The 26866-nt window shown below is 45.6% G+C and overlaps 1 long non-coding RNA gene across 1 annotated transcript in view; it reads right to left on the reverse strand.

Annotated features, from left to right (window-relative positions):
- Nucleotides 1-26132, reverse strand: part of LOC135057966 (uncharacterized) — a 48664-nt gene extending 22532 nt beyond the window's left edge. Inside the window, exons 1-2 of the long non-coding RNA XR_010244494.1 lie at nucleotides 26045-26132; nucleotides 22206-22302 (exon numbers count right to left, since the gene is read on the reverse strand). This is a non-coding gene — a long non-coding RNA (uncharacterized LOC135057966). The remainder of the gene's footprint in view (nucleotides 1-22205; nucleotides 22303-26044) is intronic.
- Between the last annotated feature and the right edge of the window lie 734 nt (nucleotides 26133-26866).

Genomic DNA, 26866 nt, shown 5'->3' on the forward strand with positions numbered 1-26866 from the left:
GGAAGTCTCCTGACTCAACCATTGTCCCTGGAAGTTTCTTCCCTGTGTGACTGCCCCCCAACCTCGAAGGCTGGCATCCGTGGTCACCAGGATCCAGTCCTGTATGCCGAATCTGTGGCCCTCTAGAAGATGAGCACTCTGCAGCCACCACAGCAGCGACACCCTGGCCCTTGGAGACAGGGTTATCAGCCGATGCATCTGAAGATGCGATCTGGACCACTTGTCCAACAGATCCCACTGAAAGATCCTTGCATGGAACCTTCCGAATGGAATTGCTTCGTAAGAAGCCACCATCTTTCCCAGGACTCGGGTGCAGTGGTGCACCGACACCTGTTTTGTTTTTAGGAGGTCTCTGACTAGAGATGACAACTCCGTGGCCTTCTCCTCCGGGAGAAACACTTTTTTTCTGTTCTGTGTCCAGAACCATCCCCAGGAACAGTAGACGCGTTGTAGGAACCAGCTGCGACTTTGGAATATTCAGGATCCAGCCGTGCTGTTGTAGCACTTCCCGAGCTAGTGCTACTCCGATCAACAACTGTTCCCTGGACCTCGCCTTTATAAGGAGATCGTCCAAGTACGGGATAATTAAAACTCCCTTTTTCCGAAGGAGTATCATCATTTCGGCCATTACCTTGGTAAATACCCTCGGTGCCGTGGACAGACCAAACGGCAACGTCTGGAATTGGTAATGACAGTCCTGTACCACAAATCTGAGGTACTCCTGGTGAGAAGGGTAAATGGGGACATGCAGGTAAGCATCCTTGATGTCCAGTGATACCATGTAATCCCCCTCGTCCAGGCTTGCAATCACCGCCCTGAGCGATTCCATCTTGAACTTGAACCTTCTTATATAAGTGTTCAAGGATTTAAAATTTAAAATGGGTCTCACCGAACCGTCCGGTTTCGGTACCACAAACATTGTGGAATAGTAACCCCGTCCTTGTTGAAGGAGGGGTACCTTGATTATCACCTGCTGAGAATACAGCTTGTGAATCGCCTCCAGCACTGCCTCCCTGTCCGGGGGAGCTGTCGGCAAGGCAGATTTGAGGAAACGGCGAGGGGGAGACATCTCGAATTCCAGCTTGTACCCCTGAGATACTACTTGTAGAATCCAGGGATCCACCCGTGAGCGAGCCCATTGGTCGCTGAAGTTCTTGAGACGGGCCCCCACCGTACCTGGCTCCGCCTGTGGAGCCCCAGCGTCATGCGGTGGACTTAGAGGAAGCGGGGGAGGACTTTTGTTCCTGGGAACTGGCTGTATGTTGCAGCTTTTTCCCTCTACCTCTGCCTCTGGGCATAAAGGACGCGCCTCTAACCCGCTTGCCTTTCTGGGGCCGAAAGGACTGTACCTGATAATACGGTGCTTTCTCTGGCTGTGAGGGAACATGGGGTAAAAATGCTGACTTCCCAGCTGTCGCTGTGGAAACGAGGTCCGAGAGACCATCCCCAAACAATTCCTCACCCTTGTAAGGCAAAACTTCCATGTGCCTTTTAGAATCTGTATCTCCTGTCCACTGCCGAGTCCACGATCCTCTCCTGGCAGAAATGGACATTGCGTTTATTTTAGATGCCAGCCGGCAAATATCCCTCTGTGCATCTCTCATGTATAAGACAGCGTCTTTAATATGCTCTACGGTTAGCAATATAGTGTCCCTGTCTAGGGTATCAATGTTTTCCAACAGGGAATCTGACCACGCAGCTGCAGCACTGCACATCCATGCTGAAGCAATAGCCGGTCTCAGTATAATTCCTGAGTGTGTATATACAGACTTCAGGATAGCCTCCTGCTTTCTATCCGCAGGCTCCTTTAGGGCGGCCGTGTCCGGAGACGGTAGTGCCACCTTTTTTGACAGACGTTTGAGCGCTTTATCCACCCTAGGGGATGTCTCCCAACGTGACCTGTCTTCTGGCGGGAAAGGGTACGCCATTAGTAACTTTTTAGAAATTACCAGTTTCTTATCGGGGGATGCCCACGCTTCTTCACACACTTCATTTAATTCATCAGATGGGGGAAAAACCACTGGTAGCTTTTTCTCCCCAAACATAATACCCTTTTTTGTGGTACCTGGGGTAATATCAGAAATATGCAACACATTTTTCATTGCCGTAATCCTATAACGAGTGGCTCTATTGGAATGTACACTAGTCTCATCGTCGTCGACACTGGAGTCAGTATCCGTGTCGACATCTGTGTCTGCCATCTGAGGTAGTGGGCGTTTTAGAGCCCCTGATGGCTTTTGAGACGCCTGGGCAGGCACGGGCTGAGAGGCCGGCTGTCCCACATCTGCTATGTCGTCAAACCTTTTATGTAAGGAGTTGACACTGTCGCGTAATTCCTTCCACATGTCCATCCATTCAGGTGTCGACCCCGCAGGGGGTGACATCACATTTATCGGCACCTGCTCCGCCTCCACATAAGCCTCCTCATCAAACATGTCGACACAGCCGTACCGACACACCGCACACACACAGGGAATGCTCTGACTGAGGACAGGACCCCACAAAGTCCTTTGGGGAGACAGAAAGAGAGTATGCCAGCACACACCAGAGCGCTATATAATGCAGGGATACACACTACACACAGTGATTTTTCCCCTATAGCTGCTATAATACACAGTTTGCGCCTAAATTTAGTGCCCCCCCTCTCTTTTTTACCCTATTGAGCCTGGAAACTGCAGGGGAGAGCCTTGGGAGCGTCCTTCCAGCGGAGCTGTGAGAGGAAATGGCGCCAGTGTGCTGAGGGAGATAGCCCCGCCCCCTTCTCAGCGGACTTCTCCCGCTTTTTTCAGGATATTTTTGGCAGGGGATTTTACACATATATAGTCTTACTGACTATATTATGTGTTTTTTTGCCAAGCTAGGGTACTCTTATTGCAGCCCAGGGCGCCCCCCCCCCCCCCCCCCCCCCAGCGCCCTGCACCCATCAGTGACCGGAGTGTGTGGTGTGCATGGGGAGCAATGGCGCACAGCTGCAGTGCTGTGCGCTACCTTAATGAAGACCGGAGTCTTCAGCCGCCGATTTCCTGGACTTCTTCTTGCTTCTGGCTCTGCAAGGGGGACGGCGGCGCGGCTCCGGGACCGGACGACCGAGGCTGGGCCTGTGTTCGATCCCTCTGGAGCTAATGGTGTCCAGTAGCCTACGAAGCCCAAGCTAGCTGCAAGCAGGTAGGTTCGCTTCTTCTCCCCTTAGTCCCTCGCTGCAGTGAGTCTGTTGCCAGCAGATCTCACTGAAAATAAAAAACCTAAAAGTATACTTTCTTTTCTAGGAGCTCAGGAGAGCCCCTAGTGTGCATCCAGCTCAGCCGGGCACAAGATTCTAACTGAGGTCTGGAGGAGGGGCATAGAGGGAGGAGACAGTGCACACCAGGTAGTCCTAAATCTTTCTTAGTTGTGCCCAGTCTCCTGCGGAGCCGCTATTCCCATGGTCCTTACGGAGTCCCCAGCATCCACTAGGACGTCAGAGAAACAGGCATTGAATAAATACCATCCGTGAATAGGGGACACCTAAATCGAAAAATATTATAAAGAATTTAGGGGGTCATTCTGCACGCTGCAGTTTTTTGCAGCGTAGCGATCGGGTCAGAACTGCGCATGCACCGGCACCGCATGGCCGCCCGTCACTGCGCTACGATTGCCTCTGCCTGATTGACAGGCAGAGGCGGTCGATGGGTGGGAGGGGGCGAAAAGGCGGCGTTTGCCCGCAGTTTCATGGGCGTGGTCCAGCCAACGCAGGCGTGGCCGGACCGTGCCGGGAAGTGTCCCACAGCGGTTGCATAACGTCACACGCAGCCACTGCGGGTCGGGGAGCGATGAGTAGCTCCTGGCCAGCACGCTAAAGCTGTGCTGGCCGGGAGCTACTCTTGAAGTGCAAAGGCATCGCCGCTGTGCGATGCCTTTGCACTTCTGCGAGGGGGTGGGGGTGGGGGGGTGGAGTACTGACATGCGGGGTGGACTAGCCCTGTGCTGGGCATCCCCCCACATGTCTGAGTTCATGATCGTAGCTGTGCTAATTTTGGCACAGCTACGATCAACTCGGAATGACCCCCCCAAGTTCCCATGAATTGAAGGCACACACACACACACACACACACACACACACACACACACACACACACACACACACACACACACATAGATATGCATTCAGATCACTGTATAATATAATTGTTGCAAGTGGTCAAGTAAAGGCAGGCATATACTATCTGGGAACAGTGTATATGTGTATATTATAAACCAATACATCTGAATAGATATATCCTAAATAGGCAGAGGCAGATGTTATTACCATCTTGTGAATAATGGCAATAGTGTAAAACCCCACTGTGTATTAATAAGTGAAACTCCAGACAGTATGAGCAGCCAATAAAGATACATTTGGCTGACTAGAAACATTTCTTAAGTGTATCCTTTCCCTTTTCAAAGTGTAACCATTTGTAGCCAAGATAAGTTTACTACAGTGGTAAATGTGAAATCAGATCAGAGCTGATTAAGCCCATGAAAATTGAATGGACAGTTGAAAAAATATATACCACATTATAATAATTTTATAATAAAGACAGGACGCATCTAATAATTTTAATTATTTCATTTTTATTCACAGAACACATCTTTGTATTCACCTTTATACCACACTTTTTACACTAAATTCATATTTCACTCCAGTTAGCCCCAGAGTGGATTATTTTGTAAATATTAATATATCATACCAGCCAGACAGGCTAAGAGTATGTGAATTGCTGAGAAATTTTAATGCAAAAAGGTCAATAAAAGTTATTTTTTATTTAAATGATTGAAAAATGTACACCCATTAAAATCCAATTCTTTTCTTCTTTCTTCATATTATCAGGTTCAGAGCTACTCAGAAACTGCACAAACTGCTTTTGCAGAGCTCGGCTGCACATGCGTTCGCACTTCTGCTAAGCTAAAATACACTCCCCAGTGGGCGGCGGCATAGCGTTTGGACGGCTGATAAAACTAGCTAGCGAGCGATCAACTCGGAATGACCCCCTGTGTGTCAAGCATTTTTTTTCTATAAAATTATATAGAAATAGAAGTTTCTGCATAATTTTATGAATTATTGCTATGTGCTAACAGCCTAATGCAGGATATATCACTGAAATTTCCTGCAGAAGGCTCATTTGCACTGAATATCGCAGTTCCCATTATTATCAATGGGGCCTATTTTTTGAAACCTATGTAACCCTAGGTGCCAGTTTTGCCCAGCTGGCACCTAGGGGTGCCACAAAAAAAGTATCAGACCCTAAGGGTGCCCTCTGTACCGCTCATAAGGGCTGATGTACTAAACCTTGAAAAATTGTAAAGTGGAGAATAACCAACCAACCAACCAACCAACCAGATTGAGTAATTTTTCTAAAACAGCCTGTAACAGTAAGGGGCTGATTGGCTGGTACATTATCACTCTCCACTTTATCACTTTCCAAAGCTTAGTACATCTGCCCCACAGTCTCTATCCCTCGTTAACCCTGCACTCTTCCCTCCTTCCTTTCTTTCTTTCTTTCTTTCTTTCTTTCTTTCTTTCTTTCTTTCTTTCTTTCTTTCTTTCTTTCTTTCTTTCTTTCTTTCTTTCTTTCATCTTTACACCTCTCACTCCCTCCTTCCATGTATCATCCCTACACCTTTTCTTCCCTTTCTCATCCCAGCACCTCTTACTAATTTGTTCTAGCTATCACACCTACACCTCTCCTTCCCTCTCTCATCCCAGCACCTCTTACTCCCTTGTTCCATCTATCACCCCTGTACCTCCCACTCCATTCTTCCATCTTTTACCCCTATACTTGTTCCTGTCTTCCTTTTATCACTCCTTCACCTGTACTTCCCTCTCACTCCCTTCTTCCATCACTCACCCCTGCACCTCTTGCTCACTCACTCACTCACTCACTTACTCCTTCCATCTATCATTCCTACACCTCTCCTTACCTCCTCACCCCTGCACCCTTCACTCCCTCTTTCCATCTCTCACACCTACATCTCTCCTTCCCTCTCTCACCACTGCCCTCTCACTCTATCCTTCCATGTAAAACCCCTACACCGCTCCTGCATTCTCGCATCCCTGCATCTCTTTCTCCTTCCTTTTCTTATTGCACCTCACCTCTCATAGCCTCTATCCTTCTTTTACCCTGCACCTCTCACTTCCTCCTTCCATTTATCAGCCCTGCATCTCTCACTCCCTCCTTCCATAGATCACACTTACACCTTCCTTTCCCGCTCTCACCCCTGTACCTCTCACACCCTCCTTCCATCTATCATCCCTACACTTTTCCTCCCCTCTCCCATCCCTGCACCTCCTTAACTCCCTTCTTCCATCTATCAAACCTGCATTTCTCCTTCCATCTCTGACCCCTCCACCTCACTCCAATCTCCCATAATTCACTCCTGCACCTTTCACTCCCTTCTTCCATCTATTATCCCTACACCTCTCCTTCCTTCTCTCAACCCTGCACCTCTTAATCCCTTCTTTCATCTATCATACTTACATCAATCCTTCCCTAGCTCACCCCTGCACCTCTCACTACCTCATTCTATCTGTCACCACTACACCTCTTCTTCCCTCTCATCTCTGCACCTGTAACTCCCTTTTTTCTTACCCCTTCACTTAGTCTCTAGCCCTCTTTAATCTTGCACTTTTCACTGCCTCCTTCTATCATCCCTATACCTCTCACTCCCTCCTTCCATGTTGCATCCCTATACCTCTCCTTCCCTCTCTCACCCCAGCTCTCAATCCTTTATTCCATCTTTTACACCTGCACCTTACTTCCTTCTTCCTTTTAGAACCCCTACAATTCTCCTTCCCTCTCTAACCCTTGCACCTCTCTCTCCATTTTTCCATCACTCACCCCTGCACCTCATACTCTCTCCCTCCTTCCATTCATCCATCCATCCATCCATCATTACTACACCTCTCCTCACTCACTCCTCCCTGCACCTCCTCAACTCCCTCCTTCCATCGATCATCCCTACACTTCTTCCCTCTCTCATTTCTGCACTTCCTCAACGCCCTTCTTTCATCTATAAAACCTACACCCCTCACACCCCTCCTTCCCTCTCTCATCCCTGCACCTCCTCAACTCCCTTCTTCCATCTATCATCCCGACACCTCTCCTTACCTCTGTCATCCCAGCACCCAGTAGCGGCTCTTGCCACGGGCAAGCAGGCTTTTTGCCTGGGACGCCGCTACCCCGAGGGCACTGCTGCAGCCATGTCAAGAGCCGCTACTTCTGATCCCCCCTCTCCCCGGCTGCAGTAGGTGCTGTGGGCTGTGTGGGCGCCCGCTGCAGCTGGCATCGCTGACTGACGCTAGAGGTCATAATTGACCCCTAGTATCAGTGCGACGCTGCTATGGGAGAGGCGTCATGACATCTCTCCCATAGAGAGGAGCTGGTGGCCGGAGACAGCAGCAGCGGCAGCGGTCCGGAAGCAGGAGCGGGGATGGTGAGTAGTTTTTTTGTTTGTTTTTCATTTGCAAGTGGCACTACTACAGGGTGCAAAACTACTATGGGTACAACTACAGGGGCACATACTGGTGGCACTGCTATGGGGGGCACTGCTACTGGGGGCACAGCTACTGGGGGCAAATCTACAGGCTGCACAACTACTAGGGGCACATACTGGGGGCACTGCTACAGGGGGAACAGCTACTGGGGGCAAATCAACTGGGGGCACAGCTACTGGGGGCAAATCTACAGGGGGCACATATTGGGGGCACTACTACAGGGTGCACTGCTACTGGGGGCAAATCAACTGGGGGCACAGCTACTGGGGGCATTGCACAGGTGCGTCATTGTCCGGCGACGGCCGTTGCCGGGCAGCAACGCCGCAAACGAAGAAAGCAGTCACAGCAGGGACCGCAAGAAGATTGACAGGAGGAAGGCATTCCGGGGCGTCAACTCACCGTTTTCTGGTAGTGGTGTGGTGAACACCGACATGTCCAGGCGTTTGGAGGGCGGATGTCGATTCCGAGACCATCAACGCTGGATCAATTGCACAGGGTAAGTAACTCTTACCCTGGTCTACTTCTACACAAAACTTTTTTTTGCATAGCAGGGCTGCACAAGCATTCGCAGCCTTGCTATGCAAAAAAGCCCTCCCCCATAGGTGGGCGTTAGTTGATCGCACAGGCAGCAAAAAGTTGCTACATGCGATCAACTTGGAGTGACCCCCATAGAACATTTTGGCTGGTTGGAAAGATAATCTGGCAGTGTGTGGAAGCAAACGTTTATCAACCGTTTCCTTCCACATGCTAAAAAATGTCCAAAAACAGTTGGACCAACTAGTTGGGAAAATCAAACCTGTTTGATTTTCCCAACTAATCGTTCAGGTGTAGGGAGAACTTTTCCCACAACTGAAAGATAAGTAGGCGGACATTGGACAGCAGTGTCTGCCTACTTCTTCTCCTTCACTGCTAGCCCAGCATCTCCGTCAGTAGCGGCATTGTGGTGCAGGAGCCAGGAGGAGGTTCAGGAGCAGCTTCTGCAGTCGATCACTGCTGCCAGGCTGCCCCTGTCACCCCAGCAGAGGCAGAAGTGGTCCTGGAGCTGGGAGGAGGTTAAGGGGCAGCTGCGGCAGTCTATCACTGGCTGCTGGGCTGCCCCTGTAACCCCTGCAGGGGCAGAAGTGGTCCTGGAGCTGGGAGGAGGTTCAGGGGCAGCTGTGGCAGTCTATCACTGCTGCCAGGCTGCTCCTTTCACCCCTGCGGAGGCATAAGTGGTCGTGGAGCTGGGAGGAGGTTTAGGGGCACCTTCGGCAGTCTATCACTGCTGCTAGGCTGCCCCTGTCATCCCGGCAGCGGCGGTACGGCCTGGCTGTAATCCAGAGTCGGATTAAGGGGACCCCCACAACCCGCTTCACTGCACCTGGTACATACTGTGATTTACAGCAAAATAAGCTTCCAGTGCTGGCAGCTGTCTAATGACAACAGGGCCCCCCGCAACTGTGAATTTCAGATTAGTTTCTAATAAATATCTAAAAAGCCAGCGTTAATATAAGCAGCGGACGCAAGGCGCTTCTTATTACCACATACGATAAAAGTGCGCTGTACATTGCAAACACTACATCCCTAAAGAGAAAACAAGCACTCGCACACATTGTATGAGTTCCAACGCTCAGTGATGTATATATTTGATATTAAAAGGATATGTATACAATATATCACATGTACAGTATATATATGGTTACATGGTTATAATTACACAAGAAGCAGATAGTTACAAAAGAATCCATACAGTTACAGCCACAGCCAGCATACATACGTTACTCTGTCCCATAATACACACTTTTCTCCATCTTTTGATCTGCCTCAACAGCAGCTACACAGAACAGCAAAAAACAGCATCTCGAACAGCAACCAGCAAACAGAACTTCTTGTGTGTGTCTTCAATGCTATACACTGTGTATATTGGGGGAGTACAGGTCTGGGACTGAGTCTTCTGTTCTTGGTCCAGGGGAGGGAACTTTCTCATTCATGATGTGTTATTGGTAAGTTCATATGCAAGCAACGTCCAGCCTTGAAGATGACATCATAGGGGTTGGGCACTGGTTTCCTGTCCATCTGCTTTCCTTTGTTATCATTAGAAAACTGTGGCTTCATATTCATACATTCAATCATAACTACTCATTGCAATGTAAATAAATAAATTGCAATGTGCTACAATCTAACCACAGGTATCAAATTAATCCACACATTCCTCTGATTATTCTGACACCATGCATGACATGTTTATCTTGTTCCGTTCCATTAATACATATACATGATGTCAGGGGCGGAACTCTGGGAGGCAGTGGAGTCGGCTGCCGCCGGGCTCCTGACCTCAAGGGGGCACATCTCCACTGTCTCCCACTGCCTGACCATTCACCGCGCTGCTGCTGTCTGTGAGGGGAGGAGAGCGCAGCGTGCGTCTCCCCTGCCCCTCACTCTCCGGCGGCAGTATCACGCTTCAATTCAGCGCCGGTCCATGAGCCAATCAGAGCTCGCGGACCGGCAGCTAAGGCTGCCGGTTCGCAAGCTTTGATTGGCTCACGGACCGGCGCCTAATTGAAGAGAGACACAGCCGCCGGAGAGTGAGGGGCATCAGAGGTGCACGCTGCGCTCTCCTCCCCTCACAGACAGCAGCAGCGCGGTGAGCAGCATGGGGGAAGGGGGTTGTCATGTATATCTGGCACTGGGGGCATTGCTGGCACTGTGGGGACATGTATACCTGGCACTGGGGGTCATATCTGGCACTGTGGGGACACTGGCATTGGGGGCATAGCTGGCACTGTGGGGACATATATATCTGGCACTTGGGGGACATGTATATCTGGCACTGGGGGCATTGCTTGCACTGTGGGGACATGTATACCTGGCACTGGGGTCACAGCTGGCACTGGGGAGACATATATATCTGGCACTGTGGGACATATCTGGCACTGTGGGGACACTGGCATTGGGGGCATAGCTGGCACTGTGGGGACATATATATCTGGCACTAGGGGCATAGCTGGCACTGTGAGGACATATATATCTGGCACTTGGGGGACATGTACATTTGGCACTGAGGGTCATATCTGGAACTGGGGACACTGGTATTGGGGGCATAGCTGGCACTGTGGGGACATATATATATCTGGCACTAGGTGCATAGCTGGCACTGTGAGGACAAATATATAGTAACATACTAACATAGTATCTGAGGTTGAAAAAAGACAATTGTTCATCGAGTTCAACCTATTTGTGGTTTCCTATGCATGATGATTTGACTAAAATTTCTGACTGATGCTGATGTCAGCCGTTGCATTTTATCCCTATTTATAGTAACTATAATGCATGACTATGCACCATACCCCTGGATATCCTTATCCATTAGGAATTTATCTAACCCATTCTTAAAGGTGTTGACATATTCCGCCATTACAACTCCATCAGGCAGGGAATTCCAAACACGTATTGTCCTTAACGTGAAAAAGCCTTTACGCCGTATTGTGCGGAATCTCCTCTCCTCTAACCTGAGCGAGTGTCCACGAGTCCTCTGTGTTGATCTAACCAAAAACAGGTCCCGCGCAAGCTCTGTGTATTGTCCCCTTATATATTTGTAGATGTTGATCATATCCCCTCTTAGTCTCCGCTTTTCCAATGTAAACATGCCTAGTCTTTCAAGCCTTTCCTTGTATTCCATCGTCTCCATGCCCTTAATTAGTTTGGTCGCCCTCCTCTGAACCTTTTCTAGCTCCAGGATATCCTTTTTGTAGTACGGTGCCCAGAATTGTACACAGTATTCAAGGTGTGGCCTCACTGGTGATTTATATAACGGGAGTATAATACTCTCGTCCCTAGCATCAATACCCCGTTTTATGCATGCTAATATCTTATTAGCCTTCTTTGCTGCAGTCCTACTTTGGAGACTACTGCTTAGTTTGCTATCTATGAGGACACCTAAGTCCTTTTCCAGTACAGAATTCCCTAATTTTACCCCATTTAGTAGGTAGGTGTAATTTTTGTTCTTGTTACCACAGTGCATTACCTTACACTTGTGTGTGTTGAAGCGCATTCTCCATTTGGCTGCCCATGCTTCTAATTTAACGAAGTCGTTCTGAAGAGACTCGGTATCCTCCTCTGTATTTATAGCCTTACACAATTTGGTATCATCTGCAAAAATTGACACCATGCTCTCTAGATCATCTGTTAGGTCGTTAATGAAAATATTGAACAATAGCGGTCCTAATACTGAGCCTTGTGGCACATCACTTAGCACTTCAGTCCAAGTTGAAAAAGATCCATTAACCACAACGCGCTGCTCCCTATTATCTAACCAGTTTTTGACCCAAGTGCATATTGTGCTTCCTAGCCCTGATTCTTGTAGCTTGTAGATAAGTCTCATGTGTGGTACAGTATCGAACGCTTTGGCAAAGTCTAAAAAGATTACATCCACATCTTTACCCTGATCTAGGTTTGCGCTTACTGTTTCATAAAAGCCAAGTAAGTTGGTTTGACAGGATCTGTCCTTCATAAACCCATGTTGATTCCTTTTAATGACCTTATTGACTTCAAGGAACTTCTGAATACTATCTCTTAGAATACCTTCCAATACTTTCCCCACTATAGATGTAAGACTAACTGGTCTATAATTACCTGGTTCAGCTTTACTTCCCTTTTTGAATTTAGGCACTACTTCCGCTATACGCCAGTCTTTGGTAACCATACCTGATATAACTGAATCCTTAAAGATCAAAAATAGCGGTTTTGCCAGTTCAGAGTGAAGCTCCATTAGAACCCTTGGGTGAATACCATCGGGCCCTGGTGATTTATTAATCTTTAAATGTTTTAATCGGTCACAGACTACTTCCTCGCTTAAATAAGTACCTATCAGTGGGATATTCTCATTATTGAGATTGTGTGTCAGTCCCTGAATTGGGTCCTTTCTAGTAAATACTGTTGTAAAAAACCCATTTAGTGTGTCCGCTATGTCATTAGCATTTTTGCTTAAGACTCCCAACTTGTCTTTTAAAGGGCCTATACTCTCCTTCTTTAATCTCATGCTATTAATGTATTTAAATAATTTTTTGGGATTCGCTTTGCTTTCCTTTGCTACTAGTTTTTCAGTTTCTACTTTAGCCGCTCTTATTTCCTTTTTGCAAATTTTGTTACATTCCTTATAGTGCTGAAATGACTCTGCTTCCCCATCAGATTTGTATTTTTTAAATGCTCGCCTTTTCTTGCCCATAAGTTCCTTCATCTTTTTGTTAAGCCACATCGGTGTATGATTTTTATTCCTTTTTTTGCTGCTCATAGGAATAAATTTGAGTATATTTTTAGCTAGAAGGAATTTTAGTACCTCCCATTTCTCCGTAGTATTTTTTCCTAAAAACAAACCTTCAATATCCCTGAAAAATACCCTCATCTTTTCAAAATTTGCTTTGCTAAAGTTTAGAGTCCTAGTTGAGCCAGTATAGGGCTGTTTATGGAAACTGATATTGAATGTGACCATATTGTGGTCGCTGTTTCCTATGGGTTCCCCTACTATAATACCTGATACCAAATCCCCATTGTTTGTTAATACCAGGTCTAAGATTACATTGTACCTAGTTGGTTCCTCAATTAGTTGGACTAAGTAGTTATCATTAAGTGTGTTTAAAAACATATTGCCCCTAGCAGTATCACATGAATCGTTTTTCCAGTTTATCTCTGGATAGTTAAAATCTCCCATCACTACTATATCTCCTACTCCTGCTGCTCTTTCAATTTGCTTTAGTAACAATTCCTCATCAGATGCGTTGATACCAGGCGGCCTATAGCATACACCCAATACTAACTTTTTTATTCCTTTTTCCCCGCATGCAATTTCTACCCATAATGTCTCGACAGTGTCTACAGTCCCCTCCTGAATATCTTCCCGTATATCAGGTTTTAAAAACGGCTTTACGTAAAGACACACCCCTCCACCCTTTTTATTTAGTCTGTCTCTCCTAAACAGTGTATAGCCCTCTGACTGTCCAATCATGAGCTTCGTCCCACCAAGTTTCAGTAATGCCTATAATATCATATTGTTTGCTTGCTGCAAGTATTTCTAGTTCACCCTTTTTACCAGTAATGCTTCTGGCGTTTACATACATACAACTAAGATAAGTATTTTCCTTTGCGTTAGGGACATCTTTTACCTTATGTAGCAATGATGACCTGTAATCGTCATTGGTTAGTGCTTTGGTAAAATCTCTTTCAGTACCCATGTTAGTAACCTTACCGCCTGCTCTTACCCTCCCCCCAACTTCTCCCCTATTTCGTTTACTACCGCCATCCCCACTATTCTCACTGCATGACCCGTAGTTTCTAGCTAAACCCTCCCCCCAGGCTCCTAGTTTAAAATCTCCTCCAACCTTCTAACCATCCTTCCCCCCCAGCACCGCTGCCCCCTCCTCAGTCAGGTGCAATCCGTCACGACAAAAGAGATGGCGCCTGACTGAGAAGTCCGCCCAGTGTTCCAGGAACACAAATTCCTCTTTCCTGCACCAATCCCTAAGCCACACATTTACCTCCCTAATCTCCCTCTGCCTCCCTGGACTAGCGCGTGGCACGGGTAATAATTCAGAGAATATTACCTTAGATGTCCTTGCCTTCAGTTTCTTTCCTAAGTCCCTATAGTCTTCTTAAGGACATCCCACCTTCCGCTAACTTTGTCATTGGTGCCAACGTGCACCAAGACCGCCGGGTCTTTCCCAGCCCCTCCCAACAATCTATCTACCCGGTCCGCGATGTGCCGTACCCGAGCACCCGGGAGACAACAGACTATACGGCGATCACGGTCCTGGTAGCAGATTGCCCTATCTGCCTTCCTGATGATAGAATCCCCTACCACCACCAACTGATTAGGTACCTCACTATCTTTTATCCCAACCGCACCAGAGGGACCGCTCCTTTGGATGCTAGAGGGAGCAGTCTCCTCCAGCACCGTGATTTCTTCACTATCATCCTCCGATTCCTCGTCCAGTCGGGCAAATTTGTTCGGGTTTGATAGTTCGGAGATGTTGAGCCTCCCCCTCTTTTTCTTCCTTCTAACTGTGACCCAGCTGGCTACCTGATCATCATCCTCTTCTACCAGTGACCCCTCCCGCAACTCCTCCACCGTTCTGTCTAAACTACGCTTGAGATTGTGAATCTCCCTCAGTCGCGTAACGGTTTGCTCTAGATCAGTTGCCTGGGCTTCCAGGGCAACCGTTTGCACACACCTCATGCAGATGTAATCACACTGAGCCGGTAGCTCCAGGTGTGCATACATCTTGCACGACATGCACTGAGTGAGGTCCCCAATCACAGCCCCTCCCATATTGTTTGTAAGGTCTAACTCCCTGTTACTCTCAAAGAAAAAGCAGCAAAAATAAAAAGTAGAAGACAAACAATCTCACTTATACAATAATTAAGCTGGCTTATACTTATCTATCTTTGTGCGGTTCTTGGTCCTTCACTTTTATGCAGCCATAGTACTCTCTCCTGCGGCACCTATACTCCACTTAGCAGTTGCAGTTGTTCCAGCTCACTGCACCTCCTTTTCACTCGGCTTCCAGCTCCTGCTAAAAAAAATGCCCCTCACACACGCACAATCCCAGCCCCTCTGCTACTCCAAGTAAGAGACCCTCTCACTCACTCACAAGGTCAGCCCCTTGCAGCCTCACCAGAAGTTTAATGGTACTGCAAATGTGTGTTCCTGATTGTGTATTATAAAACTCGCCTTTTTCTGTATTCTAACTCACCTTTTGCTGTTTACCGAGTCCCGGGACGAAACGCGTTGACGTCATCTCCCTGTCTGTCTGACCACACACTGACGGAAGGATCCACACGCACTGAGCCGCTGACCGGAGTTCCCGATTGTCAGCCTGCCAGCACCTGAGAGTGTACTACCTCCAGCGGTCTTAGTACTAGCGGCGGCTCTATCTCAGACGCTGATCAGAAAAACCCGCTGTCCGCCTGCCAGGACCTGAGAGTGTGCTATCTCCAGCGGTCATACTACAAGCGGTGGTTACATCTGAGACGCTGACTGGAGCTCCCGTTGTCCGCTTGCCAGGACCTGAGAGTGCAATATTTCAGCGGTCACACTGCAAACAGTGTACTGGTATCATACCGATCCACCTGCCCGCCAGGACTGAAATTAACAAACTACTCACCGGCGGTAAGCATTACAGTTTGAAGCTATACAGAATCTGTATTCCTCCGGGTGCGTGCATTCTTATACTGGACATTCCCGCAGGTCGGGTAATAATTCAGCAATCAATCCTCTGCACTGGGACGCCAGTAGCAGGAGGATGTGAGAGACTTGCATGTGATACATATTGGCAGTTGTTACAGTACTTATATTCATTGTGACACAATTGGATGTAACAGATTGGATAAGTCTGTTTAGTGTCACTCATATACACTGTTGCCAATAATACAACTATACTGTTGCTGCCTAGCTCTTTCAGTATTAGTGGATTCTATCTGCCTTCTATTATAGTGTGTGGAATATACAGAATTTTAGTTATTCATGTATGTGTGTCATTTTATTTGAGTAAAATAATTATATATAAATCAAGGCAGACTCTCTGTTGTTTATTTCGGTGGTGAGTGAAAGCGGACACCTACTGATATATATATATAAATAATTACAAATGGTTTAAATTTAAGCGCACCATTGTTTTTCCTTTTCCAGTACAGATATAAACACAAAAAAGAAACAGTATAGATACAAACAATCAGATTAACTTTCTCACAATATTACTATCCCTATATGGATAGACAGAATAATCAGAACTCACCTTTTGCTGTTTACAACTCACACTTACAAATCCAAGCAGCACTTTAAAATACAAGCTCTTACAAAGAGCAAGCTCCAAAGAGTCTAATCACTGCTTATATAGGCTCAGCCAGCTGATTTAGTCAGCCCCTCCTCCTCCGAATTACTAACACCTGATTTAACCCCCTCCCTCTGGCTTTTCACCTCACACTTTTTTTCCCCCTCCAAAAAAAAAAACCCAGTACAGATATAAACACAAAAAAGAAACTGTATAGATACAAACAATCAGATTCAGATTAACTTTCTCACAATATTACTATCCCTATATGGATAAACAGAGAATAATCAGAACTCACCTTTTGCTGTTTACAACTCACACTTACAAATCCAAGCAGCACTTTAAAATACAAGCCCTTACAAAGAGCACTGGGGGCATAGCTGGTACTTTGGGGACATATATATTATATATCTGGCAGTAGGGGCATAGCTGGCACTGTAGGGGCATATATATCTGGCACTGGGGGCATATCTGGCACAGGGGCATAGCTGGCACTGGGGAGACATGTATATCTGGCACTGGGGGCAGAGCTGGCACTGTGTGGGGACATGTATATCTGGCACTGGGGGCATATCTGGTACTGTGGGGACACTGCATTGGGGGCATAGCTGGCACTTTAGGGACATATATATCTGGCACTAGGGGCATAGCTGGTACTGTGGGGACATATATAAGAGGTGTGAGTGTGAGAGGCGTGTGTGTGTGTTAAGTGAAAGAGGCCAATACTAGTGTGCAAGAAAATGTGACACTGCGGTCTAGTGCGCTAAAATATCAATATGCAGCCAAATGTGTGAATACTCAACAGGAGGATTCCTCCAACCTCCACCACAACATGCAAAAGATAAAAAAATTGGTATCACTTATCCGGCGCTGTTGTATAGAGGATGGTCTGCGGGGATGGTACTAGGCTGACTTTCTCTTAAGGCAATTAGCAATTGCATCCAGGTAATTATATGCATAAAGAGAAAGGGTTCATATAGTGAAGTACAATACAGACATCTTTAATTACACAATAAACATGAAATATACATAAAAAATGATTAGCTCCACATGGACTATATAAACAGCATGGTGTCCAGCACAGATGTAATGGATGTAATTACCAGAATCTCATGAACTGAATGAACAGTTCAGAATCAGCACAACACAAGAGAGTCCCGGGCACCCTTGATATCTGCTTAGCTGTACTCAGTCTCCCGGTATTACAGTCATACGTCTGTCCTGGGCTACTGCTGCTGTTCTCTCCCTTTCTCTTTATGCATATAATTACCTGGATGCAATTGCTAATTGCCTTAAGAGAAAGTCAGCCTAGTACCATCCCCGCAGACCATCCTCTATACAACAGCGCCGGATAAGTGATACCAATTTTTTTTTCTTTTGCATAAGTGAAAGAGGCGTTTGTGTGTTTTTTTTATATATATATATATATATATATATATACTGTATATCGGCACACCACTGCGCCAAAGCATCTACATTGTGACACGCTGGTGGGTGAGGGAGTACTGTAGGTGTACTATAAAGGTATGCTGGTGTCTATTTTATTGGGATGACTGACTTGGAGTGCCGCCCACTTTGTATGTGTATCTATATTACTATTTGGAAAGGCACCTGAGCACGGTACTACTGTTCAACATGAGTGCCGGATAGCTACATATGAAGGGTGTGTGTGTATACAGTATGTAGGGGGGGCACCAACATTTATCATGCCTCCGGGCGACTGGGGCGAACTTACGCCACTGCATGATGTTATACTCCATTATATAATTTTAAACATTATAATGTCTGGTGTTTGACATGTTTAATTTATGTGTGGTATAAAATATGTTTTGAATATATCTTTGTGGCGTGTCTGTGTGAGTGAGCATGCTACCATATGTCGCATGGTCGTGACGTCACGGCACACCGTACGGCAGGGAGGTTCCCATGACAACCATCATAATACCTTCCCAGGCATTTCTGGTAACACGGAGCCTGTGTAAAACAAAGTGTATTGAACAAATACACTTTGTTTTACACAGGCTCCGTGTTACCGGAAGGTATTATGATGGTTGTCATGGGAACCTCTCTGCCGCACAGCGCATCATGACGTCACGCCCATGCGATGGGGAAGCGAGCTGAGCATGCTGGCGGGCGGCCGCGCCGTGTGAACAGGTGAGCACAGTTTGAGCACTAATGTCTTTGTATGTGTACTATTGAAATGTTTTGTATGTTGGTATTCACTGTTGTCTGGCCCTGAGGACGGGGAACATCCCCGAAACATGTAGGCAATAAAGGGACACGTTTTCATATTACGGAACAAGTCTGCATGAGTGCCGCCGATTACCTTCTACCTTACATTGTTATCTTAAGCCAAGCTGACTAAGGAGGGCACCGCAGCACATTGAACCATAAATACTGGAGTGCCAGAAAACCATTCACCATATGTGTGTGTGTGTGTGTATACACACACACACACACACACACACACACACACACACACACACACACACACACACACACACACACACACACACACACACACACACACACACACACACACACACACACACACACTCACACTCACACTCACACTCACACACACTCACAATCGGTGTAGGGTCCGGCACTCCAGTCTTTTCGTCAAGATATATGCCAGGTGTCTTCCAAGAATAAATACAAAAACTGGATTTGGAGGCTTCATAAGATGCCCACATACTTCTAAATTTTGTTTTTAATTACAAAACTGTCCCCAGTTAATGCAAAGGATGAGACCGAAACTGCAAACATATCATGAGCATAATTGCATAATTAATACACTAATGTATATGTAAGAAATTTGTGCTAATTAATTTGCCCTCACTGCATGTGGCAAGAGCTGCATACGTGGCTGCGGATACTTTCCTCGCTTGAATAATACTGTATGTATGCGCTAAATAGAACAGCCAGATGCCCATTTAAAATATATGTTTAATAGCTGCCTAGATTTTCTGTTCCATTGTGTAGTCTGGACACATATGTTACATTGCATTCACAGGCAAAGGTAATTATGAAACAATTTGCTATTTTTTTAACAAAGCCTATTGAATAAGAGTTAAATACCTGGGGGTATATTTACTAAAATGGGAGTTCTATTTAAGATGGGATGTTGCCCATAGCAACCAATCAGATTCCAGGTATTATCTTCTAGAAGGTGCTAATGAGAAGTAAAATCTGATTGGTTGCTATGGGCAACATCCCATCTTAAATAGAACTCCCATCTTAGTAAATTTATCCCCTGGTCTGAAGAACTACGGGGTCGATTCAGCATCAGTCGCTATGGTGCTGAAATCACTATGAAGCGATGCACGTACACCGTTGTGGTGAAGGGTTGCAAACACTGTGTTTTGTGGGTGTCGACACACCGTTTGGGGGGTGCAAGCCGGACAAATATTTATGCTAAACATGCAGGAGTAGGCAGACACTGTCCGCCTACTTTGGTGACATCACCAGTTGGCCAGAAGTTGCCATGATGACTGGTCTGATGAAAAGTTGGTTTTATGTGTGGAGCACTGTTTTAGTTGGACAGACAAGTTGGATGGTCGGAAGTTTGGAGAGTTGGAGGAAAGTTGGTCTGAAGTTGGTCTGATGTATGGCTAGTATTACCCTCAGATACAGTAACTCATGGTGGCTGGGCTGTTCATGCTGCTGGGGCCAGTGAAGCTGCATCCAAGGATGCAGTCACTGGGGAAGCCACTCCAAGAAAATGCAGCATGGCTCTGCCCACCCTCCTGCACCCACTGGCTTGGGTACACAGTGCATGCGAGGATACAGAATGGGTCCTGTGCATGTGCAGCTGCTCCATCATTGCAGATGCACATAAACCATTGGATTTATTTACATTTCTGAATCAGGCCCTTAGTAATAGACAGGGAGCTTGAAAGAGGCATCTTGCTTAGCACACTGACTATGAAATTCTGTACATTCACATCTTGACAATGGGTTACCGTTACCCTATTCATTTTCGTACAGTGGGCGATCAGGTCTGAACTGCGCATGCATCGCAGTTATATATATATATATATTTGCCATTATATATAAATATGTATATTTCAATGTGGCTTTCCATATATATTTAGTATAGTTTGTGGTTTTCTGTGATGTTAATATAACACCCACCCCCACAGCAGTGACGTGTGGTGGGGTGAGGCAGGTGAGGCAGAGCCTTTCCGGTCATACTAACGTTTGTGCAAGAGTTTTGACTGTATAAAATATATGAAAAATACAAAGAATATGTTTAAAATATCTTCTTTGCATTATTCTAATAATTTTTATAGGCAAATCTCTGGAGTAAAAAGTCTATGGCAGGTGAGGCACTGCCTCACCTGGCTAACTTTTCCGCACATCTTTGATCAAAACTCACCAAATTTCCAGGAGTTTATACTGCTGCACCTGTGTATAATGCCCAGATGTATGCTTTGGCTCATATATTGCATGTAAATCTGGCTCTGGTGCTAGCCAGTGCCTCCTGAGCTATTTAGCTCACTGCACTTCCCTGTCCCACAGCCCTAACTTCAGCAAGTTTATGCACAAAATTGATTCCGCACCCACAATATCCACAGCGTCACTCTGGTGGTGGGAGCTGCCTATTTGTTTTGTGATGGCAGCCCTGTATACAGAGGAAAGTTTAATTGGCCAATGTCCAAAACAACAGATATATCTGCAGATGGCAGTGGTGGTTGGTCAGTGTGTATGAATCTGCAGATATATCTTTAGGTGTGTACCGTACACATTGCACAATTATCTGTCCAATCTGGCCGGTTGGAATGAAAATCTAATAATGTATGCGAGAAAGTGACAATCAACCATTTGCTCCCAAACACTGGAAAATGGACAAAAACAGTCGTTAAGACAAATTGGTAAAATCCGTTTGATTTAACCAATTTACCTGAACGACCAGTTTTGTTCATTTTCCAGTGTTTGGGAGCAAATGGTAAATTGTCATTTTCTCCCATACATTACCAGATATTCATTCCAGTCAGCCAGATTGGACAGATAATTGTATAGTGTATACCTTACTCAGTATAAAACCAAAATAAACAAATATAAAACCACATGAACTTACATTACAGTTATATAAACTGCTTCTGGAACTGACATAAATAGAGGTACAGTTTTCATAACGGGAGCTGGGCGGCACCATTTTTGGAGCGGCTGCATGACGTCATAGGCAACTGCTCTGAAGGAAAACATGGCAGCAATGTGCCTGCCTTCATAGCCATGCTGCGAAGGCAGGGTGTCGTCCGCAGTTGCTGCGACTGCAATTATTATTATCCTTTATTTATATGACGCCACAAGGGTTCCGCAGCGCCCAATTACATAGTACATATGCACATAATCAAAACAGGAAAACAGTGACGACAATATAGGACAAGTACAGGGTAACTAAGCATAACTACACCAGTAGCTGACACTGACATAAGTATCAAGGTGGCCGAAATCTGGAGGATTTGGGCATTTGAGGATTATTAAAGTAAGAAAAGGATAAGCACATGAGGGAATTAAATTGCAGTCGCAGCCGATGGGCAGGACATTCAGCATGCGAAAGAAAGGATTGCAGATATCAGAATCTGCAATCCAACCTGAATAACCCCCAAAGAACCTACTTATAGTGTGTATCAGCAATACTGTCATATGGTATGTAGCACCATATACTGTTTATCTTGGGAGAGGCAAAAGGAATATTTATGTGTGCCTCTCAGCGCCCTCTATTGGTTTCATATGTGTTTTTTGCAAAGTAAAATTTATTCCATGTTAGGTCATTTTACAATCACATTGGGAACAACAGTGACCCCTATCGGTTGCTTATCCTGCTTTACTAAGATGAAAGTCTTGTCGTAATTATTGTATTACGGTATATTAAAATTATTACGGACCTGTAATTCCCCGTGGCCACTACCAGCCGGGAGCTGCCGGCGTTGTCGAGTGGTTTTCTCCACTCTCTCTTCCCCACGTCTCTCTCTGCACAAGAATCTGTTTGGGGAAAAAAAGTGTTGTTAGACCAGAAATCAAGTTTTGTTCACAGCGCCCTCTATTGGTTTTATATACTGAATAATAGTTAAAGCTTAAACTGAGATATCTATGAAGTGTGTATAAACGGGAATTTCTACCTTTAGAAGACAAGACATGAACAAGATGAATCATATACTTACTTGTACACTGACTGCAATGATATAAACCAAAGTTGTGGATTAAACTGTGTTTAATTCATACACAAAAAAAATCATTCTATAAGTAGGAGTCAATTTAAGACCCTTTGCTGATAAAGTTTCAAAAAGTGTTGCTCCATACTGCAGCATTAAGCAGTGGGGCTAATTATTAAAAATCCACTAGCTGGGACAGCGGTTCCGGTAAGTGATTCTCACAGCGAACAGTGAAATATAAGGTCTAACTTAAGCTTTTATTTAGTTTACACTAGAAAGTATAGGCTACCAGCAGGGGCATTTTAAGAGAGGAGGGTGTCTGTGTGCTGACTCCAAGTGGGTCCCCTTCTCTCTATCGTGCAGTAGGCTCCGGCACTGTGCCAGAGTCTTCCGCGCATACAGAGGTCTCCGGAAACATAGCACCTGCCATGTTCCGAAGACAAATTATCTACTGCACGTTTGGTGACCATTTTGGGAGTGATTTTTTTTGCCGCTGCTGGTGCAGCTGCAGTGCCCGTCATGGGAGTCCAGAAAGGTGAGAATTAAAGCAATATGGGTGCAATCAGTGGCGGTTCTTGCCATGGGCAAGCGGTACTTTTGCCCGGGGCGCCGCCTTCCGGAGGGCGCCGCACCAGGGCAAGATCTGCCACTGTGCCCCCCGCAGTGCCCTGCTGTGCCCCCCCGCTTTGAAGGGAACCAGACGCGTAGCGTCTAGTTTCCCTTCATTGAGAAGACCTTAGTTGTGCGGTGCGCGATGACATCATCACCATTGCGTCTGAGTATGCCCCCCACATTCTCCTTCCCACCCGTACTAAGATCTGATCAAAATGTTATCCCACTCCTACTTCTGCCACTAGTTACCTGCTACTGTGGGTTTTTTTTTTTTCCTCTTCATTGCTCGCTTCCACCCCACCATGTGTTTTCCTGTAATGTTTACATCCACTGATTGCACACCTTTCCATTGTGCCCTACATGCAGGGTACATCATACTACTACATAAGCATCAGTTTTCCCATATATGAACTTGGCCTTGTATGGCTCACCTCCCACAGTGTAACTTTCAAAGTGCGCCCAACATGGCTGCCCATATGGTACACTTGTGGATGGGATGAAAAATACATGGACCTTGTGGTTTTGTTGGAACCCTACTCTAAACTGTAGGACTCTGAAATCACCCCCATTTTGTGTCATCTCTTCTAGGGGTAGACTATTCCACCCTGGGTAATCCTACGCGGAGCGCCCATGATGGCTGCTGCACTTGGTACCTGTGAGGGTGGAATACACAACCCTTGGAAGTTATTACCCAAAATACCTACACCAATCCTGCGTTATGCTTTCTGTGGGCTTAAGGTTATTCTTTTATGTCTGTGTTGCTTGTCTATTGTTGTATTACTCAAATCCTCTGTATCATGTGTATTGTTTTTGATGTCTGTAAAGCGCCTTGAGTCCTGTTGGAGAAAGAGCGCTATATAAATAAAATTATTATTATTATTATTATTATTATTATTAAAGGTCCCCTCCATGAAGGGAAACTAGACGCTACGGTCTAGTTTCCCTTCATGTAGAGGACCTTTGCTCTGCGATGCGCGATGACGTCATCGCGCACCGCACAGCATAGTGGCACAGACACTAGGGGTCATAATTGACCTCTAGTGTCTATGCTGTTCTATGGGAGAGACGTAATAACGTCTCTCCATAGATCGAAGAGGAGAGGAGAAGAGCGGCGCCGCCGGCGGAGGGGTCTGCAGCGGTCTGGATCAGGAACGGGGATCGTAAGTATACTTTTTTTATTTCATTTTTTCTTTCAGCGTCGTGGCCACGCCCCCATTTGAAGCCACGCCCCTATATTTTGCCCGGGGCGCCACAAAGCTAAGAACCGGCCCTGGGTGCAATGTGTGTGGTGTGGGGCCCCCCTTGACCCAGGGACTCGTGTGCACCACACACATTGCACCCTATGATAGAAACGCATATGGCTACCAGACAAAGGTAACCTACAGGCTACAATTTATATGACAATGTCATTGAAATGCAGCATTAGCAATTGGGACCAAAGCTAAAGTTTTTATATAGGATTCAATGTGGCTTTCCATCTTTCCATATATATTTAGTATAGATTGTATTTTTTTTGTCATGTTAAAATAACACCCACTCCCACAGGCCAAACTTTGACAAGTTTATGCACCAATTGATTCCCCACCCACAATATCCACAGCGTCACTCTGGAGGTGGGAGCTGCCTATTTGTTTTGTGATGGCAGCCCTGTGTACAGAGGAAAGATTAATTGGCCAATGTCCAAAACAACAGATGTACAGGATCTGTATCTGCAGATGGCAGTGGTGGTTGGTCAGTGTGTATGGATCTGCACAGATATGTATTTAGGTGTGTACCGTACACACTGTACAATTATCTGTCCAATCTGGCCGGTTGGAATGAAAATCTGATAATGTATGCGAGAAAGTGACAATCAACCATTTGCTCCCAAACACTGGAAAATGGACAAAAACAGTCATTCAGACAAATTGGTAAAATCCGTTTGATTTAACCAATTTACCTGAACGACCATTTTTGTTAATTTTCCAGTGTTTGTGGACAAATGATCAAATGTCACTTTCTCCCATACATTACCAGATTTTCATTCCAACCAGACAGATAATTGTATTGTGGGTACCTATCTTTACTCACCTTAATCTAACTAAACACATATAAAAACAAAATAAACAAGTATAAAACCAAATTAACTTACATTTCAGTTATATAAATTTCTTCTGGAACTGACATGAATAAAGGTGCAGTTTACGAATGGATATCGGAAGCCCACCACCATCATTTGATGCGATGGTATTCGATTCGATGGTAACTAACCATTGCATCAACAGTATTCAATAGAAAAAAAAATTAATGTGATTTATGCATGCGCAAAAAACCTGTTTGCGCATGCACAGAACATCTGCAGCGTGGCCAGCCGGGGTTGGGACTGGGAGCGGGACTTGGAGTAAACATTGGTATCATCAAATGTTTTCCATTCAAACATCGGAATGCCTCCATCGAATGGTAAAAACACCATTCAAATAAAAAATATTGATCCCTAGTACAGTTTTTATAATAGCGGCACTGTTTTCGGGGTGGCTGTATGACGTCAAACGCAGCCGCTCCGAAGGAAAACATGGCAGGGGTGCACCTGTCTTCGCAGCCAGGCTGCAAAGGCAGGGGTTTTCCATAGTTGCTGTGACTGCAATGAAATTGTGGTCGCAGCGAGCTGGGCAGGACGTTCAGCATGCGAAAGAAAGGATTGTAGATTCTGTTTTTTTTATTGTGTATCATCAATGTCATATGGTATGTAGCACCATCTACTGTTTATCTTGGGAGAAGCAAAAGGAATATTTATGTGTGCCTCTCAGCGCCCTCTATTGGTTTCATATTAGTGTTCTGCAAAGTTACATTTATTCCATGTTAGGTCATTTTACAATCACAATGGGAACAACAGCGACCCCTATCTGTTGCTTATCCTGTTTTACTAAGAAGCAAGTCTTATCGCATTTATTGTACTACAGTATGTTACAATTATTATGGACCTGTAATTCCCCGTAGCCACTAGCTGCCGGCAGCTGCCAGTGTTGTCGAGTGTTTTTCTCTTCTTTTTTTCCCCACGTCTCTCTCTGTTTGCACAATAATCTGTATGAGGGGGAAATAAATGTTGTTAGACCAGAAATCAAGTTTTGTTCACAGCGCCCTCTATTGGTTTTTTATACTGAATAATAGTTAAAGCTTAAACTGAAATATCTATGAAGCGTGTATACAAGGGAATTATTACCTTTGGGTCACAGTCGTTAGGTCGACATAACTTAGGTCAACACTCAGGACGACTACTGAAGGTTGACTGCCATTAGGTCGACATGCATTAGGTCAGCATGGCCATTAGGGCGACATGTACTAGGTCGACAGGTCAAAAGATCGACATGAATTTTTCAAGTTTTTTTTCTTTCAATTTTAGGGATTTTTTCATACTTTACCATTCGTAGTCCACGTGGATCGTTATCTGTGCCGAGCACAGCGAGGCACCCTGCCCAAAGCATGGCAAGCAAAGCGAGCCATGCGAGGGGGACACGGTGCACTAATTTGGGTTTCCCGTTACTTTACGGAGAAAACGACACCAAAAAGAGTCAAAAACCTCATGTCGACCTAACACACATGTCGACCTAATGCATGTCAACCTAATGTCAATGTCAACCTTCAGTGGTCGACCTAATGAGTGTCGACCTAAGTTGGGTCGACCCAACGACCCATACCCTTAGCTTTAGAAGACAAGGTATGAACAAGCTTATGAGACATATACTCGTACGCTGACTGCTATGATATTAAACCAAAGTTTTGGATTAAACTGTGTTTAATTCATA

Source organism: Pseudophryne corroboree, chromosome 3 (genome assembly GCF_028390025.1).
Source record: "Pseudophryne corroboree isolate aPseCor3 chromosome 3, aPseCor3.hap2, whole genome shotgun sequence".
Classification (NCBI taxonomy): Eukaryota; Metazoa; Chordata; class Amphibia; order Anura; family Myobatrachidae; genus Pseudophryne; species Pseudophryne corroboree.